Below are 23,738 nucleotides of genomic sequence, written 5' to 3' on the forward strand. Positions count from 1 at the left end.
TGCACACCAGCACACAGCACATCACAACACACCTCAACATCGTACAATGTAGGAGATACAGCTGTCTGACTGCTCTGAAGGTACGGGACTTTATATATATCAGCAGATTGTTGAGTAGACTCTGGATTATCCGGATTATTCAAGATTAAGAAGTAAAGGATAAATTAGAGCATAACAACTCTGGACACTTGTTAGACACGAGAGATAATACAGAGCGTTTATTGGGACTGTGTAATATCATAAAAAAAAAACAAAAAAATCTGTGATGTAGTTTACTCATAAAGTAATGGGGATTATGAATGGACAAAGGAGCAATGGTAGTGTATAGACGGATAAATAAGTAAATGGATGGATGGATAGACATAATTCGAGGAATAGTAAGAAAACGGATGTACTTGGAAAATGAACGCATACCAAAATGTAGCTGAACCAACTCGTTTAAAGAATTTTTATATAATTAAAGGATGCAGAACCATATTGAGCCAAGCACCACTTACTAAAACCGCAGAAAACAAGGGTTAAAATGAAGTTATCACCATAATTCAATGTAAACCTATAGGAAGTAATATAACGTATACACTTTCAAACTAAATGATATGTCAATCTTCATTAAACTATGGTATTCACTTAACTTAAACCCTTGCTTTCTCCGTTTTTAATAAATGGCGCTTGGTCCACTATGGCTCTGAACACTTCAATTGTCGTAATATGATTCTCATTCATCTGTTTGAAGTCCGTCTGTTCCATGAAATAAATTAATGAAAAATAATAACTATTTATTTTCCTTCTGATTGAAGTTCTGGCTGATATGTAGGCTACATCTATTATTAGGCAGTACATTTTATTTGACGATATATGTCAGAGAAAGAACAATGATTGTTCATATGTGTCTGAAATCTGACTAGTGTAATATGTAGTTAGTCGGCGATGTGTGCAATGGAGGGGGGAAACGAACTAGCCACCTTAACTCATTACCTCGTGGCCTAGTTGCCCTCATATGTGGTGTCTTCTTGTTATTACTTTTGAGGTTGAAATCTGTCTTCGGACAATTGACTAATCAACAACAACTATTTTACAGCAAATAAGGAAAGCCCCTTTTAAAGCGCCGATTGTTTTTCCTGCAGCATTTACTAGAATCGCATCAATAGCGAATTAGCTTGGTTAGCAATACAATAACTCATCCTATCCTTGGATTTCCCCGGACCGGACACTAAGTCAAACTATATCGGAATGAGACCTAAAAGATATGGGCCATTGACCTGGTCCCTTCCTTCAAAACTTCTTCCCTTAATTTACTTGGCACATTTTTCTGAATTATCGATATTTAAGTTCTTCATTAGGCTCTCACATCTTATGCTTTTTTAAGCAGTTTTGAGGTAAAGTGCGGCGAATTCACAATGTAGTCCTCGAGAAATGCATTCCTCCATTGGGAGGGAGAGGCGATGACAGCATTCAGTGCGACCAACTTGTTTTCAGTAGTTGAGAGTATGTCACGCATCATTAAAGATGGACTTTACTGACAACATATGTTGTGATGTTAATATCTTTCATGTACAGTTAACACGATATATTCCAACGAAGTATTGGCGATTGACAAATGAAGGATGAATATTCCAACGTGATCTTGAGTTGGTTGTGGCGAGTTCATCACGTCATCTACCCGTAAATTTATTCGTAAAGAACCAGCTACAGCCTCAATTGAACAAGTCGAGAAGTTAAATTGGAAATCTTTGCAAGTGAATTTAAGTGAACAGAAAAATTCACAAAATGTCGAGGCATATGCAGTGCAAATGGGAGCGGTCTTACTGTAAAAACACTTGGTAGCAAACAATAGAGCATAATGGTTAGTGTAGCGACATGTTTACTCGGAATTCATTACAGATGACTAATTTCAGGACTCCCAACACAGCGAAGAAGTGTAGGGTTTTCAGGGTATCTGGAAAGAAGAGATGTTAATTGTCACTGCTGACGTTTACCTTTACAACAATTCTGTCAGGACGTATTAACCAAACCTTGCTGCTGTGTCTCCGGTACAGCCTACCCTATTGGGATGGAGATTGAATTAGCCTGAATCTGTTATAGTGTGTTAAGTTATTTTGAAACCTTGTGTAGTTATAGGAAAGCTGTACGTTTAAAACGTAAAAAAGGAATGGTAATTGATTTTTAAATATTTATTTTGGCAATATTATTATTTCAAAATGAAGGCGAGAACAATAGTTTTCTTTGCATTTTTATATGTTAAACGTAAGAATTGGACATGTACTTTATTCTATGCTATAAAGCAGTAGTGTCAGAATTGTAAGCTCCAAAACCGGTTGTGGAGCTAGAGTCGGAGCCTGAACTTGGTTATGTCTGTGGAAACACCGGAGCAGGCAACGAGTCTAGTGGAGCGCACCGCTCCGTTTAGTCTCTGTCTGACAACGCTGAGTATAAAGCAAATGTAAGAATGTAATGGAACGAATAAATCTATCTATCTATGTAGCTTGAAGCGAGAAACAGTTCAGGATATTTGTGGCAACATATCTAGCATTGGACTGCATCCGTGGTCTGTTGATCTGCATGCTGGCTTCCAGATCAGGAGTTCCCGGGTTCGATTCCAGGGTACGGTTCTCTGTGAATTTTTCTTGAAGAAGAAAAATTCCCTGGGTGTCTAGAGTCTGCAAATTTGTATGAATGTGAGTGTGATTGTAAGTGTGCCGGGTTAATATTAATTAACCAATCATCAAAAATATAAAGTACATCAGGACTGTCGCTGGGCAGTAACCTGAACACACGTTGCATTACATTATAACATTTCAATTACAATCGCAACTAACTTTTCGGACGGATATGGAGTTAAAATTGTCGACGTAAATATGTCTACGAAAAAGCTGATTCGATAAAAACAGCGTCATGTTAGGTTTAAGTGTAAGATCAACGCTGACATACCGTCAACTGTTAATTACTCAGGATTGGATAGTGTAATGGTAATACAACCTATAGATAAAATAACCAGAAAATTGATAACTTTAGTAACCTGTATTGTATTTTATTACAGTTACAATATTTAATTTTACATTATGTAATAAACAAATACAGTGTAACATCTCAGGTGCCTCCTGGTTCTCCATGCGGTTCGTCTCACTCCATTGGCTATGTAATTTATTAGATAGAGTGCATTTATCTCTGAGACATTAAGACAAATTTTCGGACGTAACCTGAAAGAAATGGGCTATGAACCCATCACCTACTAGTATACATTTTGACCTCCTAATTTCTAAATTATTTCGTTCACTTATGTTCGTATGACAATGAAACTTTAGCGTTCACTGAGCTCCTTAGAACTCTGGTAGGCAACAGAGACTTGTCTTTGGCGGTGCTGTTTTCCTCTCTCGGTTCGACGACTGGGCGGGGGATGCTGTGGGTTGCAGCGGTAGTAGCTGTCTATGCTGTTGCGATATTTGTGTTCGGTTGGCTTAACTGCCCAGCCACTTAACATTCTTTTACAGGAAGGTCCTTTCAGATTTCCCCCCTGCAAAATTTACTTAAACCATTTAATTGGAACAGTGTGAACGATGTGATACAGTTGGCCTTTAGGTTCAGAGCTCTCATAAATGTTAAGGTGAGTTCAAAGGAATCTTCCAAGGAGTAATAAGTCTCGTGTATCTTTCAAATTATACTTATTCCTTTCTCTCTCTTTTCATTCATTCGTTTGTTCGTTCATAAAATGTATTTGGACTAATACAGAACAGAATAATTTATGATATTTAAGCACCAACAACCAAAGTGGAGACTATTTTTCTTACGTGAATTTATCGAAGGTCGCTCTGCTTAACAAATAATTTTAATAGAATATGTATTTACGTCAATTTCTTCGGAACCACGGTTCCACTGTCAATTTTTTGTTGTTTTGAGGGACAACGAATAACATGTGGAATTGCCGACTACAGCTCTAGTTCACATATGAATAGGTTTTTAGTGCTGCAGGGATTGTCGGCTAGCAAGAGCTTTCGTCCAAATAAACCACACTTGTAGTCACCACTCCCCGGGTGACCGCTGTGCCACTTGGAGAAGCCAGCGGACGCGAGAGTCTCATCTGGAAAAAAATATACATCAAATGGAGTTGGTGTCTGAGATGAAACAGATGGGGCAAACATGACTGTAAAGTACTCTCACGTTGTTGACGTAAATAAATGAAATTGGAACAGACCAATAGAATTAATGCAATACAATGCTCTAAAAGCTATTAATACATTTTTCCATATAGGGATTATCATAAATTCAATTGGTCTACAAAAATTCTTAATTCGGTAATATATTATGTACTATTAAATACAAAGCTTCAATGATCGGTTCTTGATTCTAATAGTGTTTCAAAGCTTTGAGTTAGAGACAGGCCATTTTATTTTTTTCTCAATTTTGAGATTTTCCCACAAATGATTACGAATGAAAATAATGAATCAGATAGAAGTTAAGAAAAGAAGATCGCTTCAAAGTAGGTTTTCTGGCGGATCTCAGTATATCGTCGTTGTATCGTACATAGGAGACTGTGAATTCTTACATTTCCGAAAGAAATAAGTGTTGTAATGATAAGTAACAATTTTATTGGTATTATTGGTGTTGTGTAATTGAAGTCATTATTTCGTCAGAATATGTAACAATTTCGTGAGACTGAAATCTGGACCTTCAAAATTTGTGTTCCAATTATGTAGTTGTCTGAGTCTGTCTTGCTTCAGTTAAATTGTAACGCTAGATTTAAAATCTTTGCTTCATTTAAACGATTCGGTTCATTTATGAAACTATAAGAAGTAACAAGCAAATGTAAGACTTCTATTAAAGCCTGACTCCAAGGTTAAGGAAGACTACAGTCAAGAGGTTATCTGAGCTTGGTCAGCGTCCTCTTATCACTCTTTCGAGATTCTATATAAACTCTTAACTCATTGTAAAACGTGCTTGCCTGTCGGAATCGGTGTTAAAACTTTTCTGTTACGTACGCACTGAGGACTTAGTTCCTGCAACGAACCTACAACTTCAGTCTGTTCGAAACCCGAGGGCTACGGATACGACAGTGTAATTACTAAAGCGCTTTCAGAATTAGAAGGCATATAAGGCGGAGCTAGTTCAGGCCGGTCTATGTCGACTAGCCAATGCTAGTGAGGCGGTGTTGCCCAGTTAAATGGTCGCGAAGTCTCGCTGATGCGTCGCGTATTACTTTCTTTCTTGCGCGCACAATATTTATACTCAGGATTGTATTTTAAGCTGTATCGTTCGATAGAGCTTTGAGATCTGAATCTGACGGTACAAGAACGGAATTCATACATCACCTGGTTCGCATGTTATCGCTTAAAATAGTTCACATGTTATCGCTTAAACTGGGTCGCATGGTATCGCTTTAAGACTAAACAATTGATTATATCCAAGCCTTAACACCATATGCTGTGAAGTCTCTCGCTATAAAGAGAGATAGATTTGGTTTCTTTTCAAATTCAGACGTGGACTGTTTTCTGTGTTTACTGAACAGCCTTTATTGAACAATAATAATTACGTACAGTAGCAATGTCTCTTGAAAGGATTCAAGTGGATCTAGTGTTTCGTATGTTACACGCAAAAGGAAAATTCTAGGCTATGGTAAGATTTTAACTTTTCATCATAATATTACACACACTGTAATGAAGAAATATCGCAAAGAGTATGAGGTAATAGATTGATATTGTAAAGATCAATACCCTCCTCCCTTTTTCAGTTATTAATTACTAGCCGTACCCGTGCGCTCCGCTGCACCCGTTAGAAATAAATATAAAGTAATTACATAATTAAAATAGGATATTTGATCCAGGGAACATTCGTGTTTGATATAAGGATAAATCGTTTATTATGTTACTTAATTTAAATTGTATTTGCATAATTAAAATGCGACCATTTTGATCCAGAGACCACTCATTTGGTCTAAAAATTATTTTAGGAAATACATGAAACGAATGTACAGAATGGCCTATCAAGTTTTCTGTGCATAAGAAGCTATTTTAATCCTACCTGTCCTCGATTCACTCAGAAGTTAATGTAATAACATTATAGCATTATGTCCATCTAGAGAAACTACACTTTCCAATGGTGAATTAATAATTAATTATACAAATCGGTTAATTTAGCTTCTGATATTACTTCATACAAACACAGAAACATTTTCTGTAGGCTATCTTTCATAGCTTTCGATTGTTGCTGTCCAAGGCCCCTTATAGACGAAGTCATTAGTTTTTTAATTCATTACACGGCCTTAGATGGCAGTTATTTTAATTTTAAAACTCATTCATCTCATTAAATATCAGTCCTATCAAAATTTTTCAAGGAATATAACTTATCGCAAATTATTTTTAAAGAACCTTTTGTTATGTAACATTTTTCACAAAAATCAATAATAAGCGAGATATTTCGATTTATTTAATTATAACCCCCCTTTTAAATAATGTATTTTGAATGCCATGTAGCTAAAATCTAAGTTACAACGAACTTAATTTATATTCCAGTTTTCATCGAAATCTGGTCAGCCATTATCGCGTGAAAAGGTAACAAACATACAGACAGACAGACATACAAACAAAAATTTCAAAAAAGCTATTTTCGGTTTCAGGGTGGTTAATTGTATATGTTAGGACCAATTATTTTTGGAAAATCGAAAATTACCAGAAAAATTTCGGCTACAGATTTATTATTAGTATAGATAAGAAAGAGCATTAACATGCCCCTTTAATAAGAATGGAACTTTTTAAGATGAACCAATAATTAATTGCATTTCCAGTGGCATAAAAACAGGGTGGTGAGGGGTTAAGATATACCCCCAAAAATTTAGAGGTGTAAATATTATACACTCCTAAAATATTGGAGAGCTTTATAGTATAGTTTTTACCTTTCTTTGTGGCCAAAATTTGAAGTTTATAATTTTTAATTTATTTTAATGACATCGAAGAATTTCAAAATCATTTTACTATAATAAAAAAATAACAAAATTCGAACTATTGCATTGAGACAATGACACCAAATTAATCTTCTTTTTGTCTGTTCAAAACATCACAACAATGAATCGAACGGAATTACGTAATAGCAATAAGAAACTAAACGACAGAAACCTGTTTTCCAGATATTGACCATTGAAGTATATCTGATTATTTATTAAACATTTTACACAAGAAGTATTGTAACACTCATACTATTAAAAACATAGCACAAATAATAATAAGAAAAGGCTAACCGATTTTTAATAACAGACCAGCAGTTTACTTTTTATAATTGCTAGATTTTGGTTTTCTATTTATCGATCGAAGTATTATTAATATTAAGCTGTTGTTATGAAGAGGTCTGTCGCTAAATTATTCCAAGATCACACATTAAAAGAAACTACAAATGGAAGAGAACGGTAAGAACAGAACATACAGTAATATTATCACCAGGGAAAGGATTTATATGTAAATACATATTTACTTATAAAGCTAATATAATTTATATTTTGCATTATCTTTATGTTTCACAATGTGTAGGGTTGAAAAATCCTACTTTTATTTTCCATATTTTTCCATATTTTAGAGTTTAGTACATATTTTCGTTAATTTCCATATATTTTCCATATTTCATATAAAACAGTCCATATTATATTAGGTTTAACAATAAAACAAAACAAAATTCCATTAACTTTTAAAAATACATTTCAACAATAGAGATTTAAACACATGTTCAGTAATCCCTTTAACATCAGAGTTATTTGAAAATTAGCAGTCCTATCAACAATGGGAAAGTAAGTTACAAAACTGTATTAATTTAATTTAAAATTTTTAACAGACTTCAGTTGTGCAGCTCAACAGTTAAATGCCAGTCAGAGTACACATAGGTTCAGTTTTGTAAATCATACTATAAAGACGGTAAATATGCCAAAAGTACGTCATTCAGTCAATTTAAAATCAAAACTAACAAGTTACATTTCAGAATTTAAAGAAGATGGTTTATCAACTGACAATAAAATATTATTTTGTAATTTGTGTCAGTGTGCAGTATCATCTACACAAAAGTTCCTGGTGCAACAACACATTACAACTAGTAAACATCAGGCCAACAAACAACTAAATTCCAAGCAGAGACAATTGTTTTTAACACAACCAACAACATCGAATGTAAGATCTGAGTTTAACATCGACCTGTGCCGTTCTCTCATCTCTGCTGATATTCCTCTCTACAAACTAAAGAATAAGGTCTTCAGGGAATTCCTTGAAAAATATACTCAACATACAATCCCGGATGAGTCAACACTTAGGAAGACGTATGCTCCATCCATCTACGATGAGACAATACAGAAGATAAGAGATGAAATTAAAGATAGTTCAATTTGGGTTTCCATTGATGAGACTCCCGACAAAGAAGGTAGACTTGTTGGTAATGTAGTTATCGGTTTGTTAAGTGAACAATATTCTGAACGAATTCTTTTACATTGTGATGTTCTAGAAAAGTGCAATAACAAAACTATAGTTAAAAATGTTCAACGAAGCTATGGGTATCCTGTGGCCAAAGGGTATTATGTACGATAATGTGTTATTCTTTATTAGCGATGCTGCCCCTTATATGGTCAAAGCTGGACAAGCATTATCTGTTGTATATCCTAAATTGACTCATTTTACTTGTGTGGCGCATGCATTTCATCGTGTGGCAGAAGTGGTCAGAGACAATTTCCCTAAAGTAGATTTGTTGATTTCATCAGTGAAAAAAGTATTTCTCAAAGCTCCCAGTAGAGTTAACGTGTTGAAAGAAATGTACCCTGAAATTCCATTGCCACCAAAGCCAATTTTAACTAGATGGGGTACATGGCTAGAAGCAGTTGAATATTATGCCGAACATATAGACTCTATTAACAATGTTCTCCTTGCATTGGACTCTGAAGATGCAGTCTCAATTGATACTGCGAAAACAGTTACCTGTGACATAAGTGTGAAGAATGACTTAGCTCACATTCAGCATACATTTTCATGCATCATAAAAACGCTCAAAAGTCTCCAAAATAGACACCTTTCACTATCTGAAAGTTTTGAAATTATAAATAGTACTGTGGAACAACTGAATCGTGGTAGAGGTAAAGTTGCAGATGCAGTAAGAGCTAAGGTGGACACTGTACTTTCAAAAAACCCTGGATATGAAGAACTACAAAAGGTTGTTGCTGTGATGAGTGGTGAATCAACAGTGAAGATTAACTTGGACTTATCCCCAGCAGACATTGTGAAATTGAATTATGTACCAGTTACTTCTTGTGACGTCGAACGCTCTTTTAGTCAGTATAAATCTATCCTCAGAGACAATAGAAGAAGATTCACTTTTCAGCACTTGAAAGAAATGTTTGTAACCTATTGTTATGGTAACAGACAATAAAAATTGTGTTTTGTTGAAACTACATTGGAAGATAAGGTACGTCCATTATATTTTTTGTTTAGTTTGATTAAAATGTACCAATATTTAACGTACATAGTCATTTTTTTATAATTTTAAGTCCATATTTAATTCCATATTTTGGTAAAAATCCATATTTAATTCCATATTTTGGTAAAAATAACTACATATATATTTACATATTTCATATATTTTTAGTCCATATAAATCCGTTCCCTGATTATCACCATTAAATCGAGAAAAATTCGTTCCGGCACCGGGAATCGAACCCGGGACCTCTCAGCTTTGCGCGCTGAGGGCTCTTTCCAACCTGAGCTATGCCGGGACACGGTCCACGGTGCCGGTCGAACTCCTCTCATTGTACTGTTCTCGGGTTCGATTCACGGTGCCGGAACGAATTTTTCTCGATTTAATGGTGATAATACACATTGACTACTTCATAGTAGTCGTGTTAATATTCAGTGAGGATGGCGAGACCTCATATAATGAATATTTGATGTATACAGTAATATATATGTTCTTAAGGGGGCATGTTAATACTTTCTTATAATTATTAATAATTGAAAAACGGAAGAGGGTGTTCACTTTACAATATCAACCAAATACCTCATAGTTTTTGCGATATTTCTTCTTACACTGTGTGTAATATTATGATGAAAAGTGAAAATCTTACCATAGCCTTCCTTTTGCTTGTAACAGACTATATATATATATATATATATATATATATATATATATATATATATATATAGTCTTGTACTCTTCACTTTGTTCTTATCAGAGGTGGACATTTTGTAATTGATTACAGGATTACAGTCACAATGAGTAAAGCTATTATTTATCAGAAGTGCAAAAATACGCTTACTGTAACGTTCTGTTTCCTGCGGAGGAATGGAGACTAATAAATTCATGATTGCTGTACAGGGAAGTTTGGACATTTGAATGCACTTTCTCGCTTACAGTTTCTCAGGCGAGAATATCCACATACCAGATAGTGCAATACAGCCTACAATTTTTTGAAATGAAGTCACTGTTTCTCTCTCATTACGAGCAACATTTCTACATGTATCTGTCGCTTTATTTCGCAAGCTACTGACTCCAAGATCGGCTGATTTTTAAAGCGACTAAATAATGAAAATTGGGGTAAAAATGACTTTAGTAAGAGTATTTAAACATAAGACATAATGATGGAAGCAAAACGCTCCCTTCGCTAGCTGATATTTTCCGTCCTTGTCCTGCTGACTCTTTCACGTCTCACGCAACATGTGCCAACGCTGTACAGCAGCGAGCACTGTATTGGCTTAGTCCATATGCCTTCTTATTCTGAAACCGCTTTAGACTTCGTTGAATTGCCACACGCAGCATGTAATCAGGTTGCCGATGTACGGTAGTATAGAAGAGGTGAGCGACCTCGCGGTCTCGTAATATAAGCAGTTCATGTTAAGAATTGTGACCGGTCCAAATAGATAGAGCAGCTACAGCTAATGTATACCTAAGTAAGCACTTGTTTTTGCATTACTGTGATTGGAATAGTCAAAGCTTAACATTTGTTCAGTGCAGACAAGAATTCAATCAAACATGCTACAATGAGAGTGTTGCTGTTCCAAACAATTGCCCCTGGAATACCCTTACCCCCGCAGCCAGTCTTGACCCATTGGAGAACGTGGTTGGATGCTGTTAATTTTTGTACAAAACATTACGGCAAAATAATGGAGTAATTGATGCATTGGATAGCAGAGACAGTTCCGCTGTTGCAGCTGTAAAATCATTGCCTTCTGAACAGCTATTGGAAGATATTCTGTTCATTGATTCTAATTTTAAAATCATGTCCTAAAGCATCACCCTGTTAGAATCGTCTAAACTACAACTCTCAGACGCCCTTAATATAGAGTATAAAGTATCACAAACTGTTATCCAAAATAACAATTCACTAATTTCAGAAAAAGTGAAATGTAAGTTGAGAAATGTTATTGCTAAAACTTCTGCCTATTCACAACTTCGTATTATAAATGATGTACTATCAGGTCACGACAAGACGTCTGAAGTTGGTGTACTAAAAAGTAGTGACTTTCCGTTCTTCAAATATGTACGTATTACATCGTGTGATGTTGAACGTACATTTTCCCAATATAAAAACTGTTTGAGTGACCATCGGAGGAGGTTCACTTTGCAGTCGCTCAAAATGTACGTAACTCTTCACTTCAATGCACATATTCAAGGATGATGTAAGTACCTTACATTAAATTTTAAGAGTTAATATATCTCACTATAAAATAGTTGTGTATTTACATGTTTAGACATTTCCTAATTCAATGATCATTCATTATATTTCTTGCATGCAGGATACAGGTTTTATTGTAACCACAGTATACTGCTCAGTGTTTACATCAGAGGCATAGTCCATCCGTTGCACGTCCCCTTCTCATACAGTCTATACCCCGTGCGTAGTAAACCTTACGATTCTCGTGACAGTTCCACGAAGTCTAGTAATTACATATAGGAGATTTTATTATTTGCTGTATCACTATTTAAGTTATTTAATAGACCAAAAATATGAAAATCGATAAATATGTCACATATGAGTTATTGCAGGAACACCGACGATATGATAGTTGTATAAACAATGCGTAAAACTATTGACATACGATATTAAACGAACATATCTATAGTCTATTGTAAACCAAGCAGCTGTTGTTGCATTAGGGACAGAGGAAAAATGGCTTCATTGAAAGAGGCTTACAGGATGGAGAAGAGAAGTTACATGAAGTAGTTGCATTAAAAGTATATCTCAAGAAATAAGATTGGGATTTTGAGTACATTGCCACTGTCTTAAATTTTGAGACAAAGATTCTTCTCTTAACATTACGTAATATTTTGTGTAGTTGCTGTACTAAAAGCAATAATGGTAATATTTAAAAATATGAGAACATAAAACAAAATATTTTCATATGATTTCATAATTTGCATATGCGAGTTAAATAATATATTTTGTAAGCTTACTACTGTAAATCAATTGTAGAAACTGTTCTAAACCAAAAAGCCTCACCTTGGCACCTAAGGAACTCAACACTTACTGAATATGGTGACGTACTCCCCGTCCTTGTACTGATCGTGGAAGCCACCGAATGCCCAGTTCGCAGTGGTCTTCTTCCAAAGCGGTGCCATCGCGTTGGCCTCGAACTCAGAGTTGACGACGAGGAGGCGAGCACCTTCCTGTGTACAGGTATTGAAAGCCTCGTGCCAAGTGGTGGGCTCCGTGTGTATCTTGTAGTATCCCAGATTAGACAGCAGTTCGTATCCAGCTGAGGGGGGACCTTTGGGCACCGGAACTTTGCCTCGAAACGAAGCAGGCCCTAAGAAAATGATAAAAATTAAGAACCTAAATTAGTTTTGGAATTGGGCCGGAATTCGAGAGTATATAAATAAGAAACATTTATCACAGAAACACTTTGTAAAACAACTTTGCCATATTGGTTGATGATATGCCTTTAACTGAAGAATGTGAATGTGGTTGTGGAAACGTGACGATTGTGGAAATCTGAGGAAATGACTTAATGGTAATGAAGATTGTGTAAGAGAACAAGTAGAATTTCTGAAAATGCTAAAGTGAACAATAAAATACACAATTTGGTCAATTTTCAAGAGTGTTCATTAAAGTTCATAAAATGCAATGAAATTTAATAGATAATACCACTGTTGAAAGCATACGTGTTCATACAACTGTTGTATTATCGATTAAATGTTATTGCATTTTATGATAAACTGAAATTTTCAATTATGAATTTCTTTCTGTATCCCACGTTTGTGGGTGTAATGAATACCTGATATCTGTTCATATAATAAACGGAAGTTAAATTTGCTATATAAATAATTGCCTTTCACAACGGCTGCTATGAGGATGGACTCGGAATCTTCGCACTTCGTAGTTGTGTGATCGACGTCAACCGCCCACGGTCCAGCTTCTTGAAGTCCTCCTTCGTGCCCTATCTCGACCTGATGTAACAGATATTAATATCGTTTGATTAATAATTAATTTGCAAGTAAGTTCGTTAATTTATTCACGAACTTAATATTTCATTTTTTTATTTTCTCATTCTTTTCTATGTTGTTCCACCGGCGTTAATCCATTTTCTGAGAACAATTCTTTTCACTTTTTTATTTTAGAAGTTCGGGTCACAGTGTTATTTTTTTAAATTTCTCGTAATGTATATGAATTTTTACAAGTCCCATGTATATTTTACAATTGCAATGTGTGATACGTTTTTACAATATTTTGTCCAGCAATTTAGTTTCCTTACCGATCTTCTATCTTTTATGCTTCTATTTATGCCACAATTTCCCAGCAGAAGGATTTATGTAAACTATAGTGTGATTCAGACCACCCGTAACAGTTATTTATTTCGGAAACTACAGCATTAAAACTTTCGAGACAAAAATATTTATAGCTAAAGCACATGTGAACTTTCACTAAATCTTGATTTCATCAGTCAGTCCTAACAGGAAGTAGGGTCAGTGGCGTATTACTTTAAAAATTTAAATGAAAGTCAGGGTCAAATAGTTTGATAAAGCTCTTCAAAAGAAAGAACTTTCATAGGAAACGTGTTTATGAATTTCTATTCTTTCAAAAATATAAACAATTCCATCAATTTTGAGAAATGTTACAATACGAAAATGTAAACAAGGTAATCGCCCCATTCAGAAAGGGCTTCAGTCCATTAGACCTAGTTTTGAGAAAAAAAAACATTCTGTACACCGTATTCCTTTCTGCATAGAACTCTGAGCCTCACGCTTCACTTTCTATCTTTTAGAGAATTGGACTGAATACCTTTTTTGCACAGGCCGAAGGAGCCACCCATAAAGATATGATTTTCAACGATATCTCGGTTTTTTAAATTTGTGACTGAAGCCCTTTCTATATGGAGCGATTCAATTAATGTTGACAGATGTTACTGAAAGACTGGACAATGTCATTAATTTTAACAAACGTTCAAAGTGTTTGCCGTTCTGAGCAGCACAGACCCGTACTCTTCTTCTACCACTATTATTGACTCCTAACACTTCGGCGTGGTCAAGTGAATGGAATATCTCTCGGATTCGCTGCTTCGTGTCATCTCTTATTGTGGGACTATCTTGATAGGCGATGTTTTTTAACCGTCCCCAAAGATAGAAATCCAAAGGATTCAAGTCAGGAGATCGTGCTGGCCATGACACAGGGCCGCATTTGTTTGTAGTACGTAGGAGGTATTTGTAATCACTCTTCTCTTTTAGGTACTTATTTTATTAGTCACAAAAGTAATTGGAAAATTATAAATATGTACATACGTAGGTACAGAGAAAGCAAAACACTTTCTTCTTATTGTAAATTGTTGGGTAAGGCCATCTGAGCTTATTTGCCTAAGTGCAGTGTACATATAGGCCTGGCCGTAGATACTGCATTGGAGTGACTAAAGGAAACACTGCTGAGCGAGCAAAGGGGGAAGGGGTAGTTTACTTGTATTCACCCCTCGACGGTGCTGCCGGCCACCAGGTCTACACTCAGTCACGTAATTGTGCATATATACCACAGTCTTATACATACAGTCGCGCAACTTCAACACTTTTTTTGCCAACATTCGCGACACTAGCGCCCAAGCGGCAGGCAAGGCACTGGTCATAGGGTTGATATGCCAGCACGTGCTTTAAAGGGATGCGAGATGTTATAATAACGTTTTAATCATGCGTCGGAATAAAGGCAATGTGTGCAATGACGAAAATTGCAGTAACAACAAGTTTAAATCTCCGAATTTGTCGTTCTTCAGATTCCCCAAAGACCAAGAGAAAATCATAACTCAGTCATAACCAATAATCCACGTTGTAGATAGCCTACGTATTGTGTTCTATAAACCATTTATTAGTTATCGGTTACCTATTTGTATGTCAGGAAGGACAGTTTGAATAAAAACAAAGTAAATACCTGTTACAGTATATTATTTTTTTGCAGAGATCATATGTTTAAATGTGTAACCATTCCGATTTTGGATAATATATCTACAGTTTTTAATGCAAGTAATTCCATAATTTTTGTATTCGTGTTTTTTTTTCTTTATATTTTTAAAAAGTTGAATGTTATATAGCATTCAAGTGGGTATCATGGTGTTAATTTTGCAAGAATTCATGGAGTATAGTAATCCTTTTGTAAAATATTCACTTCTTGAATAAATCCAGACTGTGTCGATAAATTTCTGATGTGTTGGTGTAGATTCATGTGGCAGACGTATTAAGTTCTCAAGAAATAAAAGAGCCTTTTTAAATTTAATATAAAAAGCAATCTTTTCTGTAATAATTTGCATGACTGTTATTGGTGTTGATTTTACATTCCCAGTGATTATTTGAGCCGTTCAGTGCAGAAGTGGTGTAAGTCAAAAGCAGGTAATGGGGTTTACAGTAAGAATTCTGTAAAATACAGCGCAAAGTAGCAACTAATATATCCTTCGTTCTATTCACCGACTATTAATAGTTTAAATACATTCAATATTAACTGCCACTTTGCGCTGTATTTTACAGAATGTTTACTTTAACCCCTCATTACCCATTTTTGACTTACATCACTTCTGCTCTGAAAATAAAATTAGGCCTACATTTTCTGAGTTAATTGAAGTTACAATTTTTTTTAACAAAATTGTGTGTTCATTTATTTGTTCTCACCTACGTCATATTAACAGTAAGTGCGTGTAAATTACGTATTATATAGGTAGGATAAGTTAAACTTAGGCATTATGTGTGAAAACTGGAAATGTAATGTAAAATGCGGTAAACTTGCCATAAAAATTTAAACCATAACATCAGCACACTTTGTGACTCAAAATAATAAAGGAAATACAGGTTCTTAAGAAATGGAAAAATAATGAACTTCATATTAATGTTTAAATCCTCCCCTTTTCTTTATTTTCAAGTTTACCTCAGCGGCCGAGTTTACCCCAATTTGCGGAATGCAAAATTGTTAATTTCTCAGGAAATAGGGAGAGGAGTTCACCACGCGATGTACCCTACGAGATATGCCTTACAATTCTGAAGCTACTAATTTTTACTCTTCTCACAGGAAATACAAAGTTCCAATGATTCATAAATATATTTAGGAATGAATGAATTAACCGACCACGCACGAACAATTATATTATTTGAAACCATGATACGTGATCAGAGCCATGATTCAGTTGTAAGGAGCAGAAAGAATTACGTTTATTCCCAGCTTCTGAAACTTGTAGATTAGCTGCGTGTGAAATTCTTCCAGGATTCTGAAGTAGAATTAATAAGAACCATATACACTTATTGTATAGCATAAAAATATAAAATAAACTACGCAAAACCCGTTTTCTAATGTGTTATCATAAGTCGTGTGCACACTTTTAACTTGCCTGCCGCTAGAGGGCTACTATCGCGCCAGCTGTCAAATGTTGGCATATTTTATACGTATGAGTTGCGTGACTGTATCTATTAGACTGTGATATATACTATGTCAACATTAAATGTGCTTATCTAGTTTACATTTTCGTCTCGTAAAATTTCTCAGTATTAATGACATTATCTTTTCGTATGTTTTCTCATTGATACAGTAGGAATTAATAAAAACGTTTCCTTTGAAAGTTGTTTGTTTTGAAGAGCTCTATCAAATGGTACCCTATTTGATCCCGATGCTCATTTGAAATTTTAAAATGATACGCCACTGACCGTACTTCATGTTAAGGCTTATTGATGAAATCAAACTCAAGTGAAAGTTCACATGTGCTTTAGTAACCAATATTTTTGTCTCGAAAATTTTAATGCACTAGTTTCCGATATAAATGACTTACGTGTGGTCCGAATCACCCACTGTCTTTTCGTACGTTATCTCATTGAAAGAGTAGCAATTAATAAAGTTTCATATGAAAGTTGTTTTTTTGACGAGCTCTATCAAATGGTACCATATTTGACCACGACTCTCATTTGAAATTTTAAAATAATACGCGACTGACCCTACTTCCTGTTAAGGCTGATTAATGAAATCAAACTCAAGTAAAAGTTCACATGTGCTTAAGTTATAAATATTTTTTCTCGAAAATTTAAATGCCCTAGTTTCCGAAATAAATTACTGTTATGGGTGGTCTGAATCACTCTGTATATCGGTTGTCTGTACTTCAAATCTTGAAGCTGAGAGGAACAGAAATAATATAACCAATTCTACGAAGCAATAAATATTTGTCAACAGAAGTCAACATATACAGGCTGAAAGGTGTTCAATAACAGCCATTTTAAGGGACTAATTCAGATAGACAAAAAGACAGAGAGATTTATTCGTTCTATAATAGTTTTACAGTTGTATTATAGCAAAAACTGAAGAACATGTCCAATTCTTACGTTTAACATATAAAAATGCAAATCTGTACTAATAATAAATCTGTAACCAAACTTTTTCGGTAATTTTCGATTTTTTTTAATAATCAGTGTTAACATCTATAATTAACTGCCCTGATACCAAAAATCGGGTTTTTGAAATTTTTGTTTGTGTGTCTGTCTGTCTGGATGTTTATTGCCTTTTGCGATAATAGCTGAACCGATTTCTATGAAAATTTAAATCAAGTTTTTTTCTAACTTAGATTTTAGGCTATATGGCATTCAAAATACTTTACTTAAAAGAGGGGGTCATAAAGGGGCCTGAATTAAATAAATCGAAATATCTCGCTTATTACTGGTTTTGTGAAAAATACTGCGTGTTCAGTTCAAAGTGTGTCATGGCTCGCTATATGACGTCATGTGGCTAGCCGATGAACCTAGACAATTCAATCTTCCTACACTTCCGCAGAGGCGTATTACCTATGTGCCAGAGAAGTTGCCTAGCAAGTACGGCGTTCATTCCGAAGAGCACTTACCGATACGTATGCTAACTCCAGTAGTGGCAAGAATGTGAACTGTTTGGTAACACGTACTGGGGTGAGTTTATTTCTTACTGTCGGGATATGGGGAGAGGGTTAAGACGATTACTTACGTACAGTATTTGTTGACATTAACTTCGACTGTCAACATGGACACGGAGCATTTGATTTGTGTTGTGGAATGCTCCCGTACGCAACCGATGATAACAAATACCCTGAGTACGACTTGCCCGAACAAAACACAGTTCGAAAGAGGTTATGGTAGCACACAGGCCGTACAGACCGCCATCTGTTGATACGACGTTCAAGTTATACCGTACACGTTCTCAAGTTCAGATTGAACGCCTTGATTAATAGGCAACTTCTCTGACATAAAAGCTGAAACTCGCTTCAAATCGCTGACTCACAACAGTGACGTCATGACACACTTTGAAATGAACACCCAGTATTACGTAACAAAAGGTTCTTTAAAAACGATTTCCGACAATTTTATTCCATGCAAAATTTTGTAGACTGATATTTAACGAGATAGACGAGTTTTAAAATGACAGTTGTTTTTTATCATTGCTGCCTCAGACTAGTAGGCTACAATGAAATGAAAACAAATGATTTAGTCTATAAGGGATCTTGCACAACAACAAACGGAAGCTATTCGTTTAAAACTATTTATGGATTTCTATGAAAATTGTAATTTTGTGTCATGGGAATATATAAATGTTTATCAATATTCATATGCAGAGAATGTTTGTGTGCTTTATGAAATAATCTGAGAAGCTAATTAATCGATTATTTCACCATTGGTAAGTGTGGTTTCTCTAGATGGACGTAATGTTTATGCTATTACCGCAGTCTAGTATATACAGTCACAAAGCTCAATGCGTAGTAAATGTGCATCCATAGATAGTTGCTAACGACTAGGATCGCTAATATCGCCTCATTACAGACAATGCGAAATAGTACCGGCACAGTCTATTGTTCCTAGCACCCTCACAACTCAAGCTTCGTGTCTGTATATACTAGATTGTGCTATTACAGTAACTCCTAACTCCTTGAGTGAATCGAGGACAGGTGAGATTAAAATAGATTCTTAAGCACAGAAAACTTGATAATCTGTCGCAATTACATATTGCTTGATTACTTAAACTTTATTTGGTCCACATAAAATACTCTAATTTTATCACTTCAGTTTCTTTTTGTCGTAAAGATGAGTATTTTTGAGGGACCAAAAATACAACACATAATATGGAGTAAAAATTAGTATTTTACCGTTGTATTCACGGAAGCCGAGTTATTTTATAAAGTGTCACGAAATAGTGTTCCTGCACTCATCATTTATCCATATTCGTTTCCTGTGTTTCTTAAAATAATATTTATGAATCACATTCATTTTCATCTCAGAGAATTAGCGGACAATGAGACTGTATTGATTTAGTATGCAGTAATAATACGTTAGCTTTGCAGTTCATTATTTCAGAATCCAAAAATTATGTATGTTCATTTGAATTGTGTTGAAATAGATAAAATGAATAAACTATGCAATAAATGTAATACAAAAAATGGGACAATGAGCCAAACATATAATGTGGCGCTGTTGTAAAAGTTGTTTCTCCTGAGACTCAAGAGCCCCCACAACTAATTAAAAACTTTCGTATCGGAGCAAATCCGTTATCAACACACCTTTTTAATAATACCTAGGTATAAGACTGTACAACATATTATTTCAAGTGACATCGTTTGGCGCAAAAGAAATACATAAAGTCAATTCTACGCCATCATTAAACGTTCAAGAACAGTTTTATCATTTAATTGGAAATATTCCATCTGGGAGTAAGTGCCTTCAATTCTTACAAGTGTATTTCATTTCAGGCGCTGACCAATTGTTTATTAAGTCTAATATAGTATTAATCTTAAAAGTAGAATTGACTGAAGAACTCCAGAAAATATTGCTTGATAATAACAATTAAATTCATAGTTTTTAATACGACTTTGAAAATGATTCAGGAGCAAACGACTTACAACATATAAAAAGCTATTATTCACTAAGTAAGTAGAAAACTGTATTTAGATTTAAGTGAATATTTATTCTAACAAGAACAGCGAGCCGGACAGGTATGGCTTGTATGAAGTATATATAGAATACCTTAATAACAGTAACATATTATACAATGCAACATGTTTTCCATTTTATAGTATTAAAATATTAAAGTACTGTGAAATGTCAAGAACTGATCTACAGAATAGAAAGAGTAAGATATTAAGTATTTATTTAGTTTTACCTTAAAAATGCATTGTTTTGATTATGATTCTTAATATCTTCAGGAAGACTATTGAAAATATTTGTTGCCATGTAACGTACTCCCCTTTGATAACATGATAAATCTGATGACGTATGAAAATTATTATTTCTTCGGGTATTTATATGTTGTATGGCTGAAAATTTTCTTTATTACTTATGACGAAACTTATTTAAGAATATATTATGTATTGATTTGTTACGGTCGGAATCTCTAATTAAAAAAATGGTCTCTAATTTTCGCTTCAACTATATTTCTAATTGCTTGAGCATATTATAAATGGAAAAGTTCTACAGTTTTATGTCTTTTCGTTTAGATTTGCTAGATTTAAATTATGTATTTTACATGATAAATTTTGAACCAATTATTTTAAAACGCCTTAAATATATACATTTTATTAACGCCTTTACATTAGAATTAATTTTGTATAATATTCGTGTCATGTTTACGGTTCACAAATATATATTTTAATACTCTGAATAAATCAGTTTAAATAGTGAATGTTTAGCAACCAACTTACCAGACATGTTCTCCATTCTAAGAATGCCTGACTACCGCGGGACGTAAAGACAATCACTTCGTGAGAAAGATCTCATGTTGACATTTGTTTTGCAGTCGTTTCCGTTGTTGTGAAGATGAGATGTTTTCATGCTTTGCCAAATACTACTGTATTTACTGATATGTTGCAATTTTTCTAGAAACAAAATCGCTTTCGCACTAAATAAAAAGAAATAACGCAAAATGGAAAAAGAAAATTCTGTTTCTATGGTGTTAAGGATTTATTCTGTGCAGTCATTATCATTAAACATCCTGGTTTAGGGGAGAATAACATTAAATCAAAGAGCTCTGCAGACTTCAAGTATATAACGACCAAACATTCTAAATATCTGCCGGAATTTGGAATGTATCATTAAAATAAGATAAGAACGAAAAATCTTGTAGACATTAATGCAACCAAATATATCTTTGTAGGACTGACCATTTTTGGCCCATCACTATCTTTCATTTTGTATCACTCTGGTATTGTTGATAATTTGATGATTTGCTGATGGTGACTTAGGAAATAATTAATAGCTTAAACTCTTTGAATTGCAGACAAATCATTTCTTGAAGATCTCACCTCAGCGATCTAGTTGCCAGTTTGGTTACGTCGACTGATGATGGAGAACTTGAAGGCTGAGGTATGCGGAGTGGCACGCTGGAGCTCTGATGACGCCCCGATGCACATCAGCACACAGCACATCACAACACACCTCAACATCGTACAATGTAGGAGACACAGCTGTCTGACTGTTCTGAAGGTACGGGACTTTATATATATCAGCAGATTGTTGAGTAGACTTTGGATTATCCCGATTATCCAAGATTAAGAATTAGAGGATAAATTAGGGCATAATAACTCTGGACACTTGTTAGTTACGAGAGGTAATACAGGGTGCTTATTTTGACTGTAATATCATAAAAAAGATGAAAACTGTGATGAAGATGATTAATAAAATAATGGAGATTATAATGAACATAGGATTAAGGTTAGTGTATAGACGGATAAATAAATGGATGGACGGATGGATGGACAGACTTAATTCGAAGATGAGTAAGAAAACGGAATATATCATGGTAAAATGAATGATTGTACGGCGAAAATGAATGCATATGAATATGTAACCGAACTAACTCGTTTAAGGGAATCTTAATGTAATTATCGTAATATGATTCTCATTCTTCTGTTTGAAGTCCACCTGTTCCATGAACTAAATTTATGAATAATAACTATTTATTTTCCTTCTGATTGAGGTTCTGGCTGATGTGTAGGCTAATCTACTATGAGGCAGTACATCTCACTTGACGATATGTGTCAGGGGAAGAACAATAATTGTTTGTATGAGTCTGAAATCTGACTAATGTAATGTGTAGTTAGTCGGTGATGTATGCAGTGGAGGGGGAAAGGAACTGGCCGATAACCGTGATGCCGCGTGGCTGCCCTGAGTTTGTAGGAGCCCTTCCGATCCCCAGAGAGAGACAGCGAGCGAGTGGGAAGGAGACAAAATACCGATCGCTGAGAGAGTTACACGCGTGCAAGGGGTAGAGTGAGCCAGTGAGGTACATATATGGATGTCACATTTCATGTCACATGGGAAGAATTCAAGAATTACATTAATCGGCCATTACAAAATCATACAACAAAATAAAATTGTCCTTTTTTCTGTAGATAGAAAGACAAATAACATTTCTTTGATTTCACCAACTTAGCTATGTCAGGGAAAACTGTTTAAGTAGAATTAATGCGTAACACTGCTTCCAACTCAACATGGGACAAACATGACGTAGTTTTACTTTTATTCAGGTTCATGACTGAGAATATGTGTTCACAAAGGTATGTAAAGCCAAACACAGCAATTAACTTGCATGCCAATGCGTGGATAAACGGAAACTCTTTTTGTTCCAAGTTCTTATAAAACGTACGAGGCTGCCTGGAATATTGTAATATCTTTCAAAATTGTGTGACACTGAAGCCTTATCAATTCTCTTTGGAATTTGACTGGCCCTGCTCAACATTTACAGAAAATGGCGTCATAAAAATTTTCACATAGTTCCTGCACGTGACGACAGATTGATTGTGGAGAGAGACTAATTGTCTCAAATAACGTCACCAGGGAAGGACACAATATGCCTGAAGTTGAAATCATGCACTCCTTTACAAACATTCCTTCCGTAAAAGGTCGGCTACTTTTGACGATATTTAGGGTAACAATGTAGCTTGCATGAACAGCTCTTTCGAAACTAGGCTCAATGTGCTGGGAAAGGAAGGGAAAATGAATTTTTAATGGCATTGACACTAAAAAAAATCCATTACATAGTTAAACGGACAGAATATCCTTTAAGTACAATTTAACAAACGTTTTATAATAATTCCCATACATTGTTGACAACTGTTGAAAATAACCTAATAATTAGTTTAATCATATTCCTCTTAGAGTACTTAATTAGTTGAAATGATATTTACCTCGTTGTAAGAAGACAGCATTTCCAACTTTATTTTCGTCATTAATACATTCTCCTCGCCGATAATATGAGCGTGGGTATCAGAACGTTTAACTTCAAAGTGACGCTTAATGTTGTACGTTTTTGCCCATACATTGATATGGCATATTAAATA

General features: G+C 34.9%; 1 long non-coding RNA gene across 1 annotated transcript; it reads right to left on the reverse strand.

The window, feature by feature from the left end:
- Positions 1-3,085: 3,085 nt before the first annotated feature.
- On the reverse strand, positions 3,086-21,873 carry LOC138713509 (uncharacterized). Its single transcript, XR_011335882.1, has 4 exons — positions 21,702-21,873; positions 13,275-13,392; positions 12,474-12,752; positions 3,086-4,075 (listed from the first exon to the last, which is right to left on the reverse strand). It is a non-coding gene; the product is annotated as an uncharacterized lncRNA (long non-coding RNA).
- Positions 21,874-23,738: the final 1,865 nt, after the last annotated feature.

Source organism: Periplaneta americana, chromosome 14 (assembly GCF_040183065.1).
Source record: "Periplaneta americana isolate PAMFEO1 chromosome 14, P.americana_PAMFEO1_priV1, whole genome shotgun sequence".
Lineage (NCBI taxonomy): Eukaryota > Metazoa > Arthropoda > Insecta > Blattodea > Blattidae > Periplaneta > Periplaneta americana.